This window comes from Equus przewalskii, chromosome 13, assembly GCF_037783145.1.
Source record: "Equus przewalskii isolate Varuska chromosome 13, EquPr2, whole genome shotgun sequence".
NCBI lineage: Eukaryota > Metazoa > Chordata > Mammalia > Perissodactyla > Equidae > Equus > Equus przewalskii.
In genome coordinates this window covers 57,982,094-58,004,285 of record NC_091843.1, presented here as the reverse complement: position 1 = coordinate 58,004,285, position 22,192 = coordinate 57,982,094, and the positions used below count along the sequence as shown (strand labels likewise).

Sequence of the window (22,192 nt, the reverse complement as noted above, 5' to 3'; positions counted from 1 at the left end):
AAGTGGAGAAAGACACTTAAACAAAACTTAAAACCTAGCTACAGTGGAAGGCAACAAATACGTAAGTTACCACAGAAGAGGTTTTCAAACCTAATATGAAGAAATAAAATGGAGCTAGAATATCATCATAAATGAGTGGTAAATGTCATGAACCCGAACTTAGGAAGGAATGGCGGTCTCATACAAATATAGCTTTGGTGGAAGAGATACAGCAATAGGAAGTCTATCTTGTTCAATGAAAGCCACGTAGGGGAGGGTACAGGAGAGCAGCTGTGTGTCAAGATGACAACTCCATAGTGGAACCACGCGTCTGCTGGAAGAATCCATTGCTGACTATCACTTCCACAGACTCCTTCCCTGTTAGAATGCAGAAGACTAGACAAAGGAGGGCGGTGACAGGGTTCCTTCCAACAACAAGACTTATTGGTTCAACTTAAAGAAATGCCCTCCCATATTTAACTTCCCAGACCCCTTTATAGTTAGGTTAGACCTTGGGTCTGTATAGTAGCCTGAGCTGACACAGGGAGCCTCTTCCCCATTTCAAATATACAGAAATGTTGGATAAAACTCATAAACAAAAGGGTCAATTGCCAGAAACCCAGAGGAATTTCAAAGACAGAACCATGGGCGGGGGAGTTGAAGGTAGATAGTACCCCCACAGCTCTCTAGGTGAGACCAGGAGGGAGGCCGGAAGATCCCTTAGCTGGTGGGGAAGAGTACTGTGCTCCTTGTAGCCAGGAGATGGGGAAGACTTTTGTCGGGCTACATCTTTAAATGTCTTTACACTTCTTGAACACAAACTAACTTGACCGTGCAGTAGACAAAGGGCTAAACTTCTGCACTGAATAATCTGCAGGTTACTTGGAGTATGTCAACTTATTTGAGATTGAACATTTAAATTCTTACGTTGAACCATCACATATGGGAAAAAAGCTTCTGATTTATCCTTCTGAAATCCACCTGCCATCACAAAATGCTTGGCTCTGGAATGAGAAATGACTGGCCCACTGCAATCTAGCATCCCATCCCTCCATAAATCTAGGGCCCCAAGTTAGACGAAGCCCTGATCCACAGTTCCTTGCTGGTGATTTAAAAAATCCAAGAACCAACTAGCTTTCATTTGCCTACTCAGTTATGAGTGTTGCTAAACAAACTGCTTGCATTTCAGAGTCAATGCTTTTGACATTCTCACTTTTTAAACTTTTATTAAAACTTGAAAGAAACTGTGTTCTGGATCATACTTCAACCCCAAATTTTTTTATTTTTTTATTTTTTATTAATGTTATGATAGATTACAAGCTTGTGAGATTTCAGTTGTACATTTTTGTTAGTCATGTTGTGGGTACACCACTTCCCCCTTCGTACCCTCCCCAACCCCAAATTTTTAAGTGCTCCCTTACTTCAAAGTAAGTAATTTAATTATGCAGGAAGGCTAGTTTAGTAAAGGTTCATTAATGCCCAAGACACACATTCCTTTCTCTTTAAAAGGGAAAGTCTTATTCTGCTAGAGGGACAGATTAAACCAAGCAAGTTTTTACACTCGAGCTAATTGAGACCGGGTGGGTGGCAGAAACGAAGCAGTTTCCTGACGGGCCATCCAAGCAACCTGCCATCAGTCGGGCTACACTCACGCCAGCCAGGAAGGGGCGACAGCAGCAATGCATGACTCCCCAGCCCCGTTCTCTTCATCTTTCCTCTCTTTGCCTCCCAGTCCTTACTGGCTGCCAAGACAACCAATTAAACAGCAAACTTTTCTTACACCAAAACAGGCTTTCCTTCTTCCCTGACCCTGCACAACCTCTCTCCTCCATTACTAATCTCCCCCTTTCACCGAGGCCACCAAACATTGGCTGTCTCCTTCCCCTGCCTTAACTCTGAACAAATTGAGATTAATAGAATTCAACGTTCAGTTTTGCAGAAAGAAAAAAAAGGAAGGGATGGAGAAGCAGCTCAAAAAATAAAGCAACCCTTATATTCTGCCTGAATGCATATGGCTTCTTACTAGTTCCTTAAAAAAAAAAAAAAAAAGACTCGCCTAGTCCAAGCAGCCACTTTTTAAATCAACATTTGCCAAAATCAGCTGTCTGGCACTAATAACCTAAACTGAGGTAGCTCCATCATTCAGAGTTTACTTTGAAAGGTTTTCTGCACCCACCACCAATTCTCAATCTTTTTTGACAACACACACATATGATAGGTCTATGGGCTCATCTCTGTGGTTCCTCCTTCGGACAGATTTATATACTAACAGTCAGTCAGATATGTCCACAGTATGTGGTGGGGACACAAAAATACACATGCCATCTCTGTCTAGTGTGCAGCACACACCCATACACACAAGGAAGGTTAGTCATCTAAGGCTGGGAACAAAACTTAAGGCAAAAACCACATGCCCTCTTTACTTAGAAGGTGAGACAGTTTATTAGACTTTATGACTTCTGCCCCCGTTCTCCACCCACCCCAAATACCTTTTACTTTCCCCCCAGCCCCAGTGCAGACACAGGTTTGCCACTTTTGTAATTTTTCTAGTGGTATAGAGGCTTCAGACTCTAACTCTATGTTCACCTATGAAAGAACGGTGACTTAACATATTCTCAAGCCTGTTTTTCTCACCCACATCAATAATGCCTGCTCACTGCCAAGTTTTAATGTGACTTTAAATTAGCCCCAATCTGGGAAGTAGTATTTGACCGCTGGCTACTAGTGAAACAAATACAATTTCCTCTTTTCCCTTTCAGAACTCCTGAGCCACTAAGTCAGGAAATCTTGGGGTGACCACCCCCATTCCCATCTTGTATGGAGAAGCCATCACTCAGGACCAGAGCCAAGTTCCCTTATTTCAGTTGGGGCCTCAATCTTCCCCCTCCCAGAGTCTGCCCAGGGGCTCTCAGCTGTGAGACGCATATGGGGAGTGGGAGATAGCACAGCTTCTCTGGTTCCTACCTTGTCAAGCGCTGCTGTCCTCCTTGCCCGGCATGGAGTGCAGTCTTAACTAACGCAGAGGTGTGGGTGTGGCGGTGGCACAGTGCAGGGGTTGGTCTTGCTGGCCGCCCGCCTGCCTGTGCAGTAGCCTTTTAATGAACTCAGTGACTCAGCGGCATCCCCTTCCCCCCGCTGGCCTCCCATCTCACTCCTCTCAATCGCAGTGATGCCCATGTGACAGCACGTTGTCTCCACCGAGACTAATCCCATATCAATAAGAGCTTTCAGCACGACCCAGACCAGATTACTCTGTCTCACAACCACTTTGCTGACCTTCCCTGGGGGCCAGGGAATACTCCCCCAGCACATACTATTTACAGAAGAGTTGACATAAGCTGGATCGCTTGGTGTGATGATTTCACTTCTAAAGTTTGTGGCTTTAACAAAGCAACTCGGCAACCAATATTCAGCCACTCAACCAGGTGCTGTGAAAGCCACCAGGATGAGAAAACTTACACTAGATTTTACACAGACGCAGTGATAAAAATCATTCTTGGGTTCTACAAAACACAATCACCATAGTAGAGGATTACTACTGTTTGCACCACTACCACCAAAATCAAAAGATGGCCAATAAAGGCTGCATCTTAAACGACAGGTTAAGATGAGCTTGAAAATACCAGATGTGTGGGTATTGCTATTAGATTTCTTTGCCATAGATCCAAGGTAAGGCAACGTGGCATTTTATTCTCAGATTCATTCAGACTAAACATGATACATTTTTTAAGAAAGCGAAAACAACTACTAAGATTGGTTCTTAACCAATCCAGTCTAAATTGATTCTTAGCAGAGGTAAATTAAAAACTAAACTTGAGAGACGGTGCAAGGGAACCACACAGAGCACAGACCCATCTCATCCACTTCCCCATCTTCTCCAGCAATTTGTATCCTATTCCTAATGTACGATGCCTGGTGCAAGAGAACAAGGGTCTCTCTCCACGGCCTTTCTGAGCAGACAAGATAAACAAGAGGAATGAGTACAGAGGCTATAAACTGTCCAGGAGATAGCTGGGTGTTCCCAGAGAACCACTACATACGTGCCTGGAGAGATGGTCTTGAGGTTTTGTAAGAACAGTTTAATCAGCATGACTCATAAGAACAAGAATGCTAGGCCATATATAAAATTGTCACAAAGGATTTTTCCAGCAGTAAATGTTAAGTTCTGAAGCTATCTCAACAGTTGTAGCCCTTTGCACACACAGCTCTTTTCCTCAGAAAAGCTCTACTTATCGATCTTGAAAATAAAGGTTTTTAGTTCTAAAACTGTGAGTATAACTATTCAAAATTCAACCCCTTTCCCTTAGAAGTGCACTAATATGAAAAAACATGCACAACATAAAAATTGACTTTTAGTATTAACATACTTGAAGCTTATTCAAGTCTCTGTTGAAACCAGTTGGGCAGATCTGAGGATGCTGTGGTGAACATCAGAGAGGAGAAATACCAGGGGGCAGAGAGCAGGCTGTAGGCCACAGAGACAGTGCTTCTAGGCAGAAAAACATAAAGGGAAAGCATGGATGTCAGGAATCCGGGAGAAATTAAGCATGGGGAGATTCATTCCAAAGTTGCTTGCTCTCTGTCCCACAGTTCTAATTATTACCAGAGGGGAGAGAAATTCCAACTACTTTCTCACCCTAATACCTTTTGCAGTTTGTCAGACATTAGACCTCAAATTCAAAGTGGATTAATTTGGAGAACTACATTGAATCCATTTTTAAGTCATAGTTTTACATGCAATAATTAATAAATGCAAATATGCAATAATAGAGGAAACACACAAATACCTAGATCAAAAGTGGAACTGTCTGTAACTTTCCCTTAAACACACAACAAGCCTGAAGCAGGGAGTTTGGGGCAGGTTTATGGTTTTACAGACAAAGCAACAGAGAATTCCATCACCGAGGGTTGCTTCCCACTCTTGGTTAAGAAGGCTGGCAATCCCAACGCTAGTCTTAGTCTTTTCCATCTTTCCCCTTCTCCTGACCCCTGCCTTACTAGCATGTTCCTCAATGAGTCCCTTTAACATGATGGATTTTATGTTGGTGAGATGAGGGCACTGCCTGGACCTTTTACAGGAAGTGCTGCAATTAAAGTCAACTGATGCAGTGAAAAGAGCAGGCCCTAGAGGCAGGGGAGGTGGGTTCAAGATCTAGAATAATCAACAGCCACAGGCCCACGGGCAAGGAGTTTAACTTCTGAGGCTCGATTTCCTCAGTTGTAATGAGAATATTACCACCCTGCTTGCTTCCTTAACAGGACTGACCTGGTGCCTGTGGTCAGGTGGGTGAATGTGGCTTTGTATTGTCAAGAAGGTGGACTGGGGCCAGCCCAGTGGCATAGTGGTTAAGTTTGTATGCTCTGCTTTGGTGGCCCAGGGTTCGCCAATTCAGATCCTGGGTGCCGACCTACACACTGCTCATCAAGCCATTCTGTGGCGGCATCCCACATAGAAGAACTAGAAGGACTTCCAACTGGGATACACAACTATGTACTAGGGCTTTGGGGAGAGGTAAAAAAGAAAGAGGAAGATTGGCAACAGACATTAGCTAAGGGCCAATCTTCCCCACCAAAAAGCATACCAAAAAAAAAAGAAGGCAGACTAACAGGATGGTGAAAACAGTGTGAGCCCAGCTCTGCCGTGACCCCTGTACACTTTCCTTCCCCTTCTAGGCTCATCTGTAAAATGTGGATAGTCATTCCTGCTCTGTGTACCTGCCAGTGTCAACATGATGCTTAAACAATGCACCTGAAAATAAATATTACAAAACATAAGATGCTATCAGAGGGCACATTCTTATCAGTCTCAAACGAGTTTTCTATCCAAAGACTAAGTTTTGAAAGTATAAATAGTTCTAAGGTTGAAAGAAAGTCTTAAAGAACATTCTTATATTGTGCCACGGGAAAATATTTGCTTTAAATAAGTGAAATCTAACAGTTTGGAATCAACAGATTAGAAGTGAGATGGTAGAGAAACAATGGGGGTGGTATGGAAGGGAAAGAGAACATTCTCCCAAATAAGACTATTGAAACCAGCGCTAAAGGTACTAACAAGGAACCTAAGCTGATGCAGTGCACAGACCTGCTTTGGAATCCAGCACAGTTCTATAAGCGCTGAAGGCCCACCACAGGGATGGGTCCTCTCTGTTTCTTCAGCCTGAGGGTCTGCCCAGCCCTTTGCCAGCACAGTCAGAGGCCCAAAGCTGGCAGCAAACACTCTGTGAACAGTGACAGCTACACAACTAGACAACTCAATCCTCCAGGATTGCCAACACCCAAGTTTTGAATGACAGGTCACTGGAGTTTGGAGTCATTCGGTCCAAACATTTCATTTTACAGATTGGGAAACTGAGGCCTGACAACAAAATGAAGGCGCTTCCCCAAGAAAGGTAGCATCCAAGCTCTGCCAAGCACCTTGGTCCCCAGACTCCCGCCCAGTGTACACTCCACTAGTGTGGGATGCTTTCTTTTAATCTAAGGAATCCCTATTGTTTGCCCATTGGCCAGTATGTGTACACACACCATAAGACTTTTAAATTATCTTAGAGCATTTTATCTTCCTAGCTTGATAAAACTCTGTGTTCCTCTATCCTTTCCTTAGGCCAATTATTTTCCAAATACTTCAATATTTCAGGTGTTCTGAGGAATCTTAGCCTTGAATCGTTTTGAATTTACAAAACTGGTAAGTCCAGTAATTAGTTTCTGAATCTTGCTTAACCTTTATGGAGGTCTTTATGGTTTCCACAGCTCTTTCTCATTTGATCCTCACACCAGCCCTGTGATGTAGGCAGGGCAAGGATTATTTCCCTGATTTACGTGGGGCTCTAAAGAGGTTAAATGACTTCTCTGGGGCCAGAAGTAGAGCGGAATCCAGGTCTTCCAACCACAATCCTGGTCTTTCCTTCTCCATTAGTTCAAATTAAGAGCCTACTTTACAGCAGGCAGAGTGGCTGAAACCGAGGGGACAAAGATGTGTGAAGCAGAGTTCAGGTTTTCAGGGAGCTGGCATCCAGTGCACGCACACACACACAGCTTACAGAGACACGAATTCAGAGCTTAGAAGCTTTGGAATCAGACAGACTCACATGTGAGACCAAGCTCCACTGTTTACTAGTGACGTGAGTGTGGCAAGCTGTGGGCAAGCCTCTTCAGACTGCAGTTTCCTCACCTCCTAGGACTGCCTCAAGGATTAAATGAGGCAACAGACAAAAGATGTTTAGAGCAGGGCCTGGTTCATGATAAGCATCCAATAAGTATTATGCGTTTTATTTAACACTAACAATACAATGATAGAGACATATGAAGGCCATTATTGGAGTAGGTCCGGTGATGCCCATCCTAGGTTTGGGAGACAGTGTTTCTGGAGGAACTCAATCTTGGAGAATGGCTTTAATGAAAGGGTTGTTCATACAAAAAGATTCTTCTTTTCATCTGTCCATCCACAAAGTTATCTAGTGCCTACTGTGAGCACAGCACTTTACAAAATGATTCTCAGCAGGGCTCCCTTAAATAAAGGGTTTTCCTAGAATACTTAACATATGAGCTCATTTATAAGACTTATACCTACTGTGTGAAATGAGGCATATTGTGGTCTATTCTGATCCTAGCCAATGGTAACAGCTTAAGAGAAATACATTCTAAAAAGAACCTCAACAAAATGACTTGTTAACAATACAAAAAATCATTTCCCCAGAGGCCACATTAGAGTGGCTGTCTGAATGAGGACCCTACTCTCATAGCAGAGGCAGAGCCTGAGATATTTGAGATTTCAATCATGTTTGACTTCACCTTTCACCTGAAGAGAGAGTTCACCTGGGCAAATGCTTACGCATAGGCAGTATTTACTCACTAAAGGTAGCACAGATAATAACCCCACACTTTTCACTTTGTACTATGATTTCAACTTCCTCTCCATTCATACCTTTCAACTTGTGTGTTCCTGGTAGCCAAGGGAGCTAATGAGGATGAAGCAGAGATGTGGCCAAAATGGGGTAGCCCCTAAACTTTCTTTTGAGAAGAGAAAAGAAAAAAGTTCTGCTACTAGAAATAAAAGAAAAAAAGTCACCAAATATGATAATTCACAAACTGGATAATTAGTTCAAATCAGTCCTTTACATGGCAAACTTTATGAGAAGGAAGTTGGCATCTATCTGTCCTTTACCCCAACGAACAAGACTAATCGTTTCTACAAAGTTCCTTAATCTTACGCAGAAGGAAAACTTCAAGAATACCCTGAAGCTATTTATAGCTGGCCTCTTGGATGGCTTTCACCTGTCTCAGGCTGCTGTCCTGTATAAAAAACAATGAAGGACCAAGTCATCTGGATAATGATCTTTGCAACTTTCTTCAACTGGGTTCTTTGAGATGGGATATAACTCATTCTCATCTTAAATGTGAGATGAAGAAACTGAATAAAAGCAAGTCTTTCACCCATAAGAGACAAACACAATTACTGTGATATAAGAAGGTAACACTAAGCTTTTGAGTTTATAGAATCTGAGAAAAAGAGGAAGTCACAGAAATTTTAGCTAACAAGAGTACCCGTGTAAAAAGTAAAACATCTCTGATTCTTAGACGATTTGGTTGAGACATTTTTCTCCTCAAGAATTACAGACGTCCCCCTATAATACCCAAAGGCATTGCCACTAACAACATGGCCACAAGAATGCAGACATGGATTTATTCATGGTCTTTTATATTACAGTTCACTACAAAATTCAGAGGCCTAACAGGTCAGATGCTGAAGACATTCTGCAAGGGATTAAGGGATTCAGCAGACATTGGTATCGTAGAGTGGCCTAATTTCATCTGAGGACAGATCCTAAAATACTTCAAGAAGTGGATTGATACCCATTGCCTCTTAAATTACCTTCTCTAAATACTATCTCTTACAACCAGGGTTTTTATAGAGGCTGTACATCCGACAGAGCAAGAATATATTCTGTATCAAGGGTCTGGGTTTTCCTGACAGGCTCCTACGTTCCAAGATTGACATTCTAAGCAATTCATTAATTCACACATACAAAACTCAATCTAATTTTGGGGAATACTTGACATGTTTACCTAAAGTCATAAAGAACAGACTTATTAAAATGCTTCAGAAGTAGAGGAAGTAAGGCTTCAAAAATTATTTTCATTCCCAAAATGTTATTGCTCCCAATTGTCATATATCAATGACTCCCCAATCAGTCATGCTCTGCCTAAGCAACACAACATAACATCAGACTGTGCCTGAGGCAATTCCACTGGGTTCCTCCAAATAGAGCCCATAAAGACTACAAAGGAAATAGAAAGATGACAGAATGTATACACTTTATTTTAGACCTATCCTGATTTCCTTTAGGCTTTGGGTACATGACTACCTTTATGGCTGCAATAATTTTATTGTAAAGACCCAGCATACAATTTTCTTCTGGCAAGGAGTTTTACATTAAGCTGCCAAGCAAAAAAAGCAAGGTATGTTTTTCCTCGTTCAAGGACACCAGCCACTCAGAACAGGAAAGTAGCTGCTTTCAAATGTTAGACTGCAGCTCCTGGTGTCAGCTGACCTATTGACACTCTCCTTTCCAGGGCCATTCCTAGAGGGAATCATCTGCTTCTTAGGCTATCACATTTTGGTCAGGTTCCACATTCTTCTTACCCACTCTTCAAAAAAAGGAAACACCAAGTCTGGCAAAAAAAAAAAAAAAAAAACAGTGGAGTGGGGGGATTATGGATAATGCTTTTGTTAAATTTATAAATGGCTAATGTCTAAAGTATCATTTCATTTTTGCTTCTAAAAATTGTGTCCATGCTTACGGCCACCTCTGTCAAGAGTGACAAGATTTGTGAGATACAGTCTCCACATGACGTAAAGGGTTGAGCGTTGTTTTTTCTTTTTATTGTAGCCACTACAACTTGATCTACCCTATTACGTTCATTAGGCTCTAGTAGCACATATTTTGGCATTAAGAGAGGGATAAATTAGGGCAGGGAATGTGGTGACAAAGCTGTGGCTGGAAAGAGTAAAGCTTCAAGCCCTCAGCAGTACAACAGGACACTGTTTTATTTTTTTTTGCCAGACAAGTGACTCTAACCAGGAATTAGCAGGCATCTAAATATTCCTTCCCATAATTTGCCCATAGTCTCTCTTCCTCTTCCCCAACTCTCCCTCTTAAATATTTATTCAGTGTTTAATATGAGTTTGGTGCTCTACTAAACTGGGGTGGGTGTAGTTTAGAAAATGCATACGAGGCCCTTATCTTAAACTCTATATTTTAGTCGGGAAAACAAGAAATGTAAGACTAACACTCCTCCCTCCCACACACACTCAGCACTCACATATAACCAATATCGAGTATGAGCCAGCCAGCGTATCTGATGAATGTATGTCCCCAGACTCAGAGTAGCTGGGATTCAGAGAGGGGTTGGGAAGTAGGAAGACAAGTGCAGGGAGGAATTTGAAGTTGGAATTTGCTGAGGTGAAAGGAAAGAGGATGTCTGGGGGAAGGTACCTAGGCAAAAAAGGACCTGACGTGAGTGAGCACAGGAAGAAGAAGAAACCAAGGTTGACTGGTCCCAGGCAAGTTTCCTAAATGAGAAAATTTCCAGGAAAGGAAGAGTTATAAGGTCAATAATTTACTTTACAATAGTCTACCCCAGACAACAGGCTAGGGATGTGTTAGCTTTAATCTACCCTTTAGGGGCAGTGACCTACCCTAACCAGGCAAGCATATTCCATACTCTGGAAGCATTTGGCTGGCATCGAAAGGCATCACTCTAGACGCAGTGACTTTAAGCTCTTCACCTGTCATTCAACACTAAAGGCTTGGTAAGTTAGCTCAACGGAGATTAGAAAAGATTTCTCACTGGTGAAATCAGTGGTGGTTAACATATGTGGGATTGTCTACAAATATGATATAGGCCCTCTACCCGAGGATGAACAATCTACGAGAACCTGACAGGCCCAACCTTACTCTGTGCAATGGTGCCCAGAGCTCAATTCTGGAACAATCCTGTGTGTTGCTACTGCTGTGGAGGCTTCCTGTCACCAGGTCTCGACTAGATTACGGAATCCTGTCCCCAGAAATGTCACATTTGCCTCACATTAACTTTTCATGTAAGGTATTGTCAGAGCATCTAAAAGTTCGAAGAACAGGCTCAGGGACTGGTTTCTGCCTCCTTATGCGATTAAGCGTTTGCATACACGGCAGGGTTTGTAGGAGTCTGCCCTCCCATCTGGGAACATGGTTGAGGGAGAAGACTAAGAGCCCCCATCTACCGCAACTATTAGAGGTTACCGATATCCACCCCAAACCCTACTTAATGAAAAATGACCAAATTGGCTTAGAGGTCAGTTTGCAGCATGCTTGAATGGAGACATTTTTTTGGAAATAAACATATGATAAAAACTAAACATTTTTAGAAGCATGAAAAATGGGAGTAGTGATGTGTGACAGATGCCTGAAAAATAGAAACTGCCAACTATAATGGGTTCTCATTAAAATCAGGACCTAAACACGGAAAAAAGAAAAAGTCAAGTTATCTATAGTTTTTAAACTCATACAGTACATGGTTTCTCTACAACAGTGTAAGATCTAAAATGATTAAAGAAAGAGTATACATTTGCAGTTTAGTAAAGTGCATTTCACTAAGGGCTGGCATTTAAAAATTGATGGGTATTTGATAACTAAGACTCTACTGGATCTTTCAATAAGATCAATAAATAAAATTACATTGGTATATAAAGTACATATATAAACAATCTTTATCAATTCATATATAGACCATACACACCTATCCAATGCTAAAAGGCAAGAAAATGCCAATCCACTTTCTCTGCCCAGCAGCATGATATACGCTTCCTTCTTGCTTATCCTTAAATTCCGAAATATTTTAAACGTGGACATTTGTTGCTGACAGCCACCATCAGACAGAGCTCTGTGACCTGACTCTTCTCCCAGGAGGACCACAGAGAAGGCTTCAAACTAGTCTTGGAAAGCATTCAACTGCCACATGTTGCTTGATCTTTTAAAACCAAAAAATTCCACATTACTGGCAGCTTCGCTATAATGTTAGCATTCTCATTTGTTACAGACACATGCAACAAAAATGAAAGCTTCTAAATATAGCCACCTCTATTTTATAATGTCAATATTCAAACACAGAATTCTCCACCATTTCGGGCAACATTTGTCACTACCTGCAGTTGCATTCTCTCAATTCCCAGCTCTTACTACAAAGCAATGAGAAGCTGCTCCTCCTCCTATTCACACACCGACACTCACTGTATGCCAAGACACTGTGTCCGGCACAGAACGCCAAACTGGACAAAATCCAGTTGCTGCCTGCAAGGACCTCAGAGGGACATCCTTGTACTTGCTAGATTGCATGGTCTCTAAGGTGTCAGTCCCCCTATAACTGATGCTTTAAAAAATGGGCAAAAACAAAATCCACCTTGTTCCAACTCCTTAATCTACCCGCTTCCCACCAGTGCCTCCCTTTCCCATTCAATCCTGATTTTTCTTTACCTTTTATTTACTCTAACCGCTTTAATCTTTAATTCTTCCCTAACACGTCTTCTCTGTTTATAGTATTCCTTTTTCCTTCTGAAGCGTACTTGTTTTTCTTATATTTCAAAAGTCTACTCTGCAAGGCTTGCTCTCCAGTGAAAATGTTCCTTGACTTGTGTTTTAGAATAACCTAGCCAGACTATTTCCTATAAGATTATGATAACTGAAACTGCTGCTCTCATGAGTGATGTCATTGCTATTCCAGTTTGCCACTTTTTCATAGGGTCTCTATAAATTACGGACAACCTCACACCTCCCCAACCCTCCAGGGAAGAAGCATACTTATGAAACAAGGAATAAACATGAAAATAATCAGAGTGGGTTAGCATGATATATCATGAGGTATTAAAATATTAAACTGAACGTGAACACTGCCCTAGGAGTTGCACAGTGCCATGGATGCTTGGAAGGGAGAGATAACAAAATCTGATTTGTAGAAGCTGTGTGAAATGAAGAGCATTATGGTCTCACGATATTCATGGCTTTCAGTAAATGCTCAGAACCACCGTGACCCTTCAGGTAGCTCATAGCAAGCAGCGTCCTAATAAAAAATATTTAGTCATAAAAGGAGAACAATAATGCCACCTGAGGAAGCCGTGGACCCTTAACGAAGGGGGCAGTCTGGCTACACTAACAAGCTGCCATGGTCTTGACAGCCTTGTGTCAAAGCACGTCTGATCAGAGAGAGAAGGCAAGACGAAGGTCCTGTCAGTACACTTAGAGGGGGTGGGAACAATAACTGTGCTTACACATTTTGAAGCTGCCCGACTAAAAAGTAAGGTCAATTTCTAATTCCTGACACGCGCTCCCTTTCACACACACTCACAGTGGATTGCCAACTTCCCTTTGCTACCCTCGTCACTCACAATTCTGCAACTCACTCACCAAAAGCTACTCTGTCCGGAAGAGGACACACCAGCTAATCCTCAAGTCCTTTTGAGAGCTAAAGCATATCCCCACAGGGTGCATCATTTATTCTCTTCCCACTTCCTAATCCTCCTCATTCCTAAGGCATAAAACACAGCACAAGGGACCCAGGCAGCCAAGCCAGGATTTGTGGGACTGGCATTTTTTTGCTGTGGTTTTGTCTCTCCTGTGTCCCTCCCTCACCCCCACCTCCGTATTCCAGACTTTAAATACAGGACTGTGCACAATGGTGTGAAAGAACAAAAGCGCAAAGCCACACACCAAGCGGCTCCAACTTCAGCCCTGCAAAGCGTCCTGGGTTGCAGCCAAGGCCCAATGTACCCCCTGCTCATTCCCTTGGGTCTGCTTTCAAAGCCCACAAAAGGCTCAGTCCTCTGCTCAGAGGTCCCTTGTTGGCCACATCCACAGAACTCTCTGTTTAATCAATTTCCCTAAACTGATTTACCTTGCTTGTTTATGTTGCATTCCTATACTGGGTGCTGTCGATGTAACGATGAATCCTTGAGTAGCTTATAGTCAAACTCGAGAATCTAAGAAGTTAGCACTTAAAATACAATGTGATGTGACAGAACAAAAGTGGGCATGAGATTCTATAGTAGGCTAGGTTTGTTCCTTGACTCCTCCAGTTGCTTAATCCAACAACCAGCGTCATCAGTTCCAGCACCTAAATTCTGCGGCACCTCCACTCTTCTCCAGCTCCACCACTCACTCGGCTCAAGTCATCAGCATCTCCCTCCTGGATCTCTTCAGTCTGCTGACTGTTCTTACTGCTTCTCATCTCATCTCCCTCCAAGCCATGCTCCACAAGACAGCCAGGTACATCTCTCAAAGTACAAATTCAATGTGGTGTCCCCTCCCCTCACACTTAAAAAAATATCAGCCAGCGGTTTCTCATTATCATCAGGATAAAGTCCATACGGTAATGTCATTTGTAACTCCTCTGTCTCCCTATGTCCCACTAGGACCTGGTTTTAGCCATACGGAAAACTCATAGAGCCCCCAAATCACCATGCTCAACCCTGCCGCTGGGACTCTGCACACAAACCATTTCCCCCACCCAGAACACAAGTCCCATCTCCCCTACGCTCCTTTCACCCTCTACCTGGTTAGCTGCACCAGTCCCTTAAGTTTCAGTTTAGATCTCACTTCCTTCAGAAGCTGTTTCTGACAACCCTAGTCAGGGCCAGATGCCCCTCCTTTATGTTCTTGCTGTAAAATTTGCTACTCTGTACTACATTAATTGCTTGGTAATTACCTCTTTCCTCTACTAGAGGTCAGACAAGTTGTGGGGACTGGAATGGAACCTTACACAAATTAGCCTCTTGGAATCCATTGCAAATAAGGAATCACAGGACAGGAACTATGAGCTGTTTCTCTTTATGTCTTTGTCCTAAGCATACTGCCTGGCAGATGCAGGTGACTCCTGAAGGGAAGCTTCACTGGAAGGCTTTACACAGGAAGGGGTCATCTGAGTCTTGAAGGAAGAAAACGGTTCATCTGAGGTTTGGGAAGGCCCAGTGGTAACCATGGTGTCAGTGGCTGTCACTCTGGGAAGATCCTCAAATTAAAATAAGCCCACTCACCCATCAGCCTCATCCCTCCACATCAATCATGGCTGCCAGAGACAGGTCCTGTCTTCCCCAATATGTGACAAAGTACTTCACTTTGGTACCACAAAAAGATCACTAAACTGAATTAAGATTAATTTTTATTTGTACAACTGAAATGTAGAGAACTATTTGTCATTGTGACTCGAACAACAATAGAGCTGGTTTGTTATGCTATCACAGATGTTCAGAAGTAAGAATGATGTGAAATGAGGCACGAATACTCTTACGTTAACGGAATGTTATTAAAATCACCTAATAGCAGCAACAAATAAATGGATACCTTGAAGTTTAAGTCTTACCAAAACTCTGGTCATATTCAAGAAGCATTCTATCTGTGCCCTATGAATAATATATACTCTTAGTTTTTTTTGTTTTTTTGAGGAAGATTAGCCCTCAGCTAACATCCACCGCCAATCCTCTTCTTTTTGCTGAGGAAGACTGGCCTTGAGCTAACATCCATGCCCATCTTCTTCTACTTTATATGTGGGAAGCCTGCCACAGCATGGCCTGATAAGTGATGTGTAGGTCCGCTCTCAGGATCTGAACCAGCCAACTCTGGGCTGCCGAAGTGGAACGTGTGAACTTAACTGCTACACCACGGGACTGGCCCTGTTCTCAGACTTTTAATGAGAGATCGAAAACTTCCCCAGCTTCAACTACTTCAATATTTTTGGACACTCAGTACCAACGACCCCTGCCCCACTGTCCTCTGAAAAAAAAAACAAAACCAAAAACAATAGTATGCCTGCTGGGCCCCAAAAAAGGTGGCCAGAATCAGGATTCCATTTAAAAGTAAAAATAAGCTTTCAAACAACATGATGTTTTTGTTTTTCTTTAGAATAAAACATCAAGTAATTTATACATAATCCATTTAAAATTTGAATCAAACTCCTACCACATTCACCTCTCCCTTCACTACCAGATTGCCTCAGTTTCTACCTCCAGGCCAAACAGAAGCCATCATTTAGTCATTTGACAAATACTTACTAAATGCCTAAAATATGCTAGGTAGGGACTGGGATGACTACAGTAATCTCTCAGAGTAGCCACCAACTGCTTCAGTGTTCAGTCAAAGCTGCTTTCAGTCATACTCATACCTTGTCTGATACAAGGCCCCCTCCCTCCCCTATTCTAGGGGTCAGGAAACCATGGCCCATGAGCCAAATCTGGCCTGCTGTCTGTTTTTGTAAATAAGCTTTTACTGGAACACAGCCATGCTCATTATTTACATGGTGACTATGGTTGCTTTCACTGCTACATGGCAGAGTTAAGTAGTTGCAACAGAGACCACATAGCCCACGACGTCTATAATATTTTCTATCCAGCCCTTTATAGAAAACGTTTGGCAAACCCTGCCTTATCTACTGTAACTTATTCTACGGGTTTCCTTCCTACCTCCGTGACTGTGCCTTTATAGACTTGTCATCCTGTTGCCCAATGAAGGTGCAAGCTGGTATACCCCAGGATCCTGCCATTCTTCTCACCTGACACATTCTCCCTCCATCATGGTTCCTGTGGCACCTGAACATCCTTCCATCACAAACCTATAGTGTAATTATCTGTAAGCTTCCTTGTCTTCCCCAACAGCCCAGGCTCATTGAGGACAGGGCTCACGTGTTACAGCCAGAATTCAGCACGGCACCAGGCACACAGTAGCCATTCCAAAAATAACAACCAGGTGGATGAGTGTTTACAAGGTATTTCAAAAATAAATATATTTAAAGGATCTGGAAAAAGTTCAGCCATGTTCCCTTTGCGAAAAAAACCAATCATTCGATTTATGAAGTTTCTACTCTTTCATGTTATCAGTTTTGACCTGTCTATAGGTGGCAGGGGTGACAAAGTGGAAACCCTGAATAGGAGATTTCTCATCTAGATAAGGGTCGAAAGTCTGACTTTGCCATTTACTAAATGTATGATCTTAGTTAAGCTGCCCACTCTCAGAGCCTCAGTTGCTTCATCTGTAAAATGGAAACAACAGGATAGTAGGTGGTTGTGAAACCAAGAATATGTGTAAAATGCCTACCACCTTGTGAAGCAATTTAGGTGCTCGACAAATGGGAGGAATTGTTATTTTCATGGACAAGTTCTGCTCTAAGGCTCCAAGTACATTGGCAATGAATGTGGCTGTAATTACTAGATACGTGTTACGGCATCACACTTTAGCTGTTCATAGCAGAAGCCCAGGTTCAGGTGGTTGCTTCATATTTTACATTATAAAAACAGGCATCAGGGTTTGATATTAACAGCTATCTTTCAAAATAAAAGATCAAACTCTAAGAAAGGAGCTTTTCCCTCTACTTCATAAAACTTCGTCAGTTAAAAAAACATTCGTGTTGATACTAAATCGAAGCATCAGCAAACTGTTCTGTAAATTGTCATGAGTCACAGACTTTACTAGGGCTTGCTTTTTTTTTTTAGCTACAACACATATCTTAGAATTCAAGCTGCAAATTTTTAAGAGCAGATATTTTGGTAATCAAAGAGACAATATTGAGTATGTGAATTTTTGAGGTCTTATAATTACAAAGAGACTTTTTTCTAAGTTAATGAATATATGTGAAAGTTTATCTTTCTTTAGAGGTAAAGGTTATTATACGGGGGCTGGGACACTGATACCTAAGTTTTACACACGTCAAAACAAAAAGAGGGAGTAACACCAATGCAGTCACCAAAATGGAAACACATCAGTCTATTAAAACATTTGGAGCTGCCGGGAATTAAGGGGGAAAAGTAGAGTTTTAAATGAATTAGGGGAAGAGCTCTGCCTTCCACCTACATCCCTAAATTGATGTTCTGGTTGCATCATGTGACTATGATGGATGGCCAAAGCTCTGTCATTTATCTTTTGGAGTGAAACCAGAGAACTCAGGCAGAGCCCACTGAGCATTGCTCATGGAAGTGCTAGCCTATCTACTCCCAGGAGAGAAGAGAAACACTGAGAGGTTGGAAAGGACGGGTACACTGCATGTGCGTGCGTGCGTGTGTGTGTGTGTGCACACACATGTGTATGTGCACATCATGCCCGAAGACTCCTCTCTTCTGCCAACTCACATTTTTAGGGGCTAGGGAAGTATGGAGTAGATATGCAAAACAGGATTCTTCAGCGTTTTCTGCAGCTTGATCTGCCCCACGGTGACCAGACTGTTCAAATAGTTTAGCTTTGAGTGCAGCCACAGCTCCTAACTAAGTGTCTGGCTTTTAAGAAGCCAGAGGAGGGCCAGGAGGAGGGGGTACAGCCCTCTACTCAGCTTCTCTTCCTTACCAACCTGAGTGATACCGGCTTCTCAGTGCCTGCTTCATCTCTGATAAATAACTTCTGCAATGTATGCTGGGTAGGTGATCCCTATCCTGGCTTTGATTATTTTTATTCTTTCTCATGTCTAACATTTACATCTTAAGATTAGCTGGTTTTGTCACTGAGCTGAAAGGCTGGGGGTTGGGCAGAACAGTGTTTCAGGAGCAGAGTGAATGTCAGACAAGGGCAAAGGGCACCGTGTGATCTGCTGAGTGCCCTTACTTTCTCCTCCTTATTACGGACATTACCATCCACTCAACCAGGAGGGTAGGACGTAGGTCAGAATAATCAGTTAAGTGCATTAGGGATTTTTCCTCTTCTCTCCTACAAATCCCACATGGGCAACTAATAAGAAAATGCCTCGAGGCAGAAACGAACTTCCTAACACCAAAGTGTGGGTGCAATTCAATTTAACCGAGTCAAAAGGTAAAAAAAAAAAAAATTACCCCTAATAAGTTAGGGAGCTATTTTTTCCACATTGCAAATGAACTCACTATTAAATTTTTTAAAAATATAAATGTCCTCACAGGCATTTTAAATAATTAAAGCTTTGATTTGCAAACAATGTGTCTGGCAATGTCTTTTGTGCAAGTCAAGACACACCCAGACAAGAAGAAACCTCAGTTTTAGGTTTTTAGCTACTTTAAAAAATAAAAATTTTAACTTAATAGCTATCCTTCAAAATAGAAGAGGAAACATTATAACAGTGGCTTTGGAAATAATATAGAACTAAGATTATCCACAGAAATTCTCAACATATTATGGGTAATCTGTAATTCGTGATTTTTTTTTTTAATGGGAGTAAATCACTGTTTAAGACTGTGTGATTGCAGTAAAACAGTTTTTAAATTAATTGTCCTCTGCCTCCTCAAAGTGTCCAGGTTTCTGCAAACAGTAAAGTATTTGCTATCAAACCCAGAATAAAACGTCTAAGGAGGTAAGCTGTTCTGTGCCGTTATCTTTGCGGCTGTTTTAAATGTTTAGGGTGCTGAAGATTTCATTTGAACAAAGACCTCTGATGCCAAATAATTGTGGAAACCATTGTTTGGAAGGTGCCGTGCGGTCTGTGCACAGGACCGTTGGAGGAAACAGCCTTGGCAACGGCTCCCTCAGGAGGCCCTTCCCTTGGGGCCTGCCACCCCAGCCATCACTTCCACTAGTAAGGTACTAGCATTAAGAATCAGCGATTAAAAATCAATGGCCAATTGTTATATTTATCCACAAATTTATCTACAAATGGTTTTACCACGATGTTTTTATTTTAAAAAAAGTTTATTTGAAGAAATTTGAGGTTAACACATTAATACAGATCATTTCTCACTGTATTAATAATAGCAAATTATTGGAAGTTAAATAATCATTTAAAAATTTAAATAAGAAGTCCCAGCTAGGGGACAGTATAATGAACTCCTAATATCTATTCTCTCAACTTTTGTATATGGCTGAAATTTTCCATAACAGATTTATCTTAAGTCCCAGGAGGCCAGATAGACACTATGTAAAAGGCTAAACTTCACGTCCATCAACCACAGTCTAGAAGGTTTGGGTTTGCTGTGAGGAGCGTACTGATCCCTCTCAACCAGTCCAAACTGGCCTTCTAAATAGCTCCCATTTTTGTTGTTCCTCCATGGTTTTCTGCTCTATACCATGGTGTGCTGTGGAACCTGACCAGCAAGGTCCAACTATCACATCCTCTTGGTCAATGACTGACATAAAGCCATCCCACTGGATCAGAAACATTTCTCCCCATTTCATTTCACTTGGAGGCTCTAAACACAGCAATTCATACAAGAATTGAAAAACAAAGTGACTGAGGTCATTTCCAGCAGAAATACAGAGGTACGTTATCCAGTAGAATCAGACTCAGAATAAATAATTGGTACTCAGCATTTAGTTAGGTTTCCTTAAAACAAGAATAACCATCCTCCTCTGTCTGAACCAGGCAGGAAAACAGACAAGAGCAGCAATGTGACTTGCAGAAAGCAACTACGCCACAGAAAATTAATTAATGAACAGGAAAGCTAGAAAAAGTGAAACCGTTTCAGATAAAGGCCAACACTGCGGTTATCAGTCTGGTTCTAGAACTCTTTGGGTCCAGTTTACTCACCTATAAAAAGGGAAGTTTGCCTTCGTATCATCTAAGGCCCCTTTGTGCATAAAAGTGTACATGCCTAAGGCTCTATCAGAGCTAAAAACCAGCTCTGTTTTAGCGTTTTCTTCCAGAAACGAGTCTATTAAAGATAAGAAAATAAACAGTGGAGTAGTTTAAAAGCAAAGGCAGTCCAGCCAGCCTTCATTGGCATAAATGAAGCTGAGACTGGAGAACTTGTAGTGGTTCCTCACACATTTCCCAAGTCCCCTCGTCCCCACACCCAACTGTATTTTAAATAGAAATTCACTTTGGGAAACAATTAATAGACACCTATTATAAGCAATGATGTATTCTGCACAATAGATAAGATCAAAGAAATATAGGTCTTGTCTTTTTCTCTTTGAGTTTTGAAGTATAACAGCCATATAGTAAACTTCACATATTTAAAGTAGACAATTAGGAAAGTTTTGACATATGTGCACCTGTGAAATCATCACCACAATCAAGAGAGTGAACATATCCATGACCCCCAAGAAGTTCCTCGGCCTGTCCCCACTTCTCTCAACTCCCGGCAATCACTGACCTGCTTTCTGTCACCACAGATCAGTTTGCATTTCATAGTTTCATGTAAGTGGAATCACAGACTCTGTGCTCTTTTTTTGTCTGACTTGTTTCACTCAGCATAATTATTTTGCGATTCATCCACGTTGCTACAGCCATCAATGATTCATTCCTTCTTATTGCTGCGTAGTACTTTATTTGTACAGATATATAACACAGTCTGTTTTTCCAATTACTTCTTGATAGATATCTGGGGTTTTCCCTGGTTTTCACTGTTGCAAATAAAGCTAAGAAAATTTGTGTCCAGGTGTTTGTAATGGCTTGGTGATAAAGTAGGTGTTATGTTTAACTTTTTAAGAAACTGTCAAATTGTTTTCTAAAGTGGCTAAAAAATTTGATATTCACACCAGCAGCATATCATTGTTCCATTTGCTCCACATTCATGTCAATCCTTGTTCTAGTCAGTCTTTTTAGTTTTAGCCATTCTAGTGGGTGTGTAGTGGTTCTAGGTTGGTGAAGATGTGGAGATTCGGGGAGAGGGGCACACTCAGAGCACGGAAGCTCCACGCCCCTTCCCACACACCTTGCCCTGTGTATCTCTTCATCTGGCTATTGATTCATATCCTTTGATATCCTTTGCAGTAAACCAGTAATCTAGTGAATAATTTAGTTTCCTGATTTCTGTGAGCTGCTCTAATCAAACCCAAGGAGGGGGTTGAGGGAATCTCTGATTTATAGCCAGTTGATCTGAAGCACAGGTAACAACCTGAACTTGCAATTGGCATCTGAAGCAGAAGTCAGTCTTGAGGGATTGAGCCCTTAACCTGTGGAATCTGATGCTCTCTCTGGGTAGATGGTGTCAGAATTGAGTTGAACTGTAGGATACCTAGCTGGTGTCTGAGAATTGCTTGATGGTGTCTGGAAACCCACACACATCAGAACTGGTTACAGAATCGTACTGGGGTAGCTTGTAGAAGGAGTCTTCAAGGAAGATCCCCTGAGGGAATGACACCTGAGCCAGAGATTTCAAAGGCACTGAAGGCAAGGACTATCCCATCCATCACTGTGCACAGTGCCCAGGGCTCAGATATTTTTCTGCAAATGCAAGGGTAAGAAGGCTTTGTTAGGCCACGTGTGAGGAGGTCAAAACATTCATTCTAGGAAGCCAGGACTT

General features: G+C 41.9%; 1 protein-coding gene across 7 annotated transcripts in view; it reads right to left on the bottom strand.

The window, feature by feature from the left end:
• The window catches only part of MCC (MCC regulator of WNT signaling pathway), a 407,992-nt gene that overhangs the window by 160,106 nt on the left and 225,694 nt on the right, over positions 1-22,192 (bottom strand). Inside the window, exon 1 of one of the 7 annotated variants that reach the window (XM_070571268.1) lies at positions 2,944-3,063. The exons of the other annotated variants lie outside the window; for them this stretch is intronic. The gene's annotated coding sequence lies outside the window, so the exon portion shown is untranslated. Of the gene's footprint in view, positions 1-2,943; positions 3,064-22,192 lie in introns of those variants that run through there. 7 annotated transcript variants of the gene reach the window in all.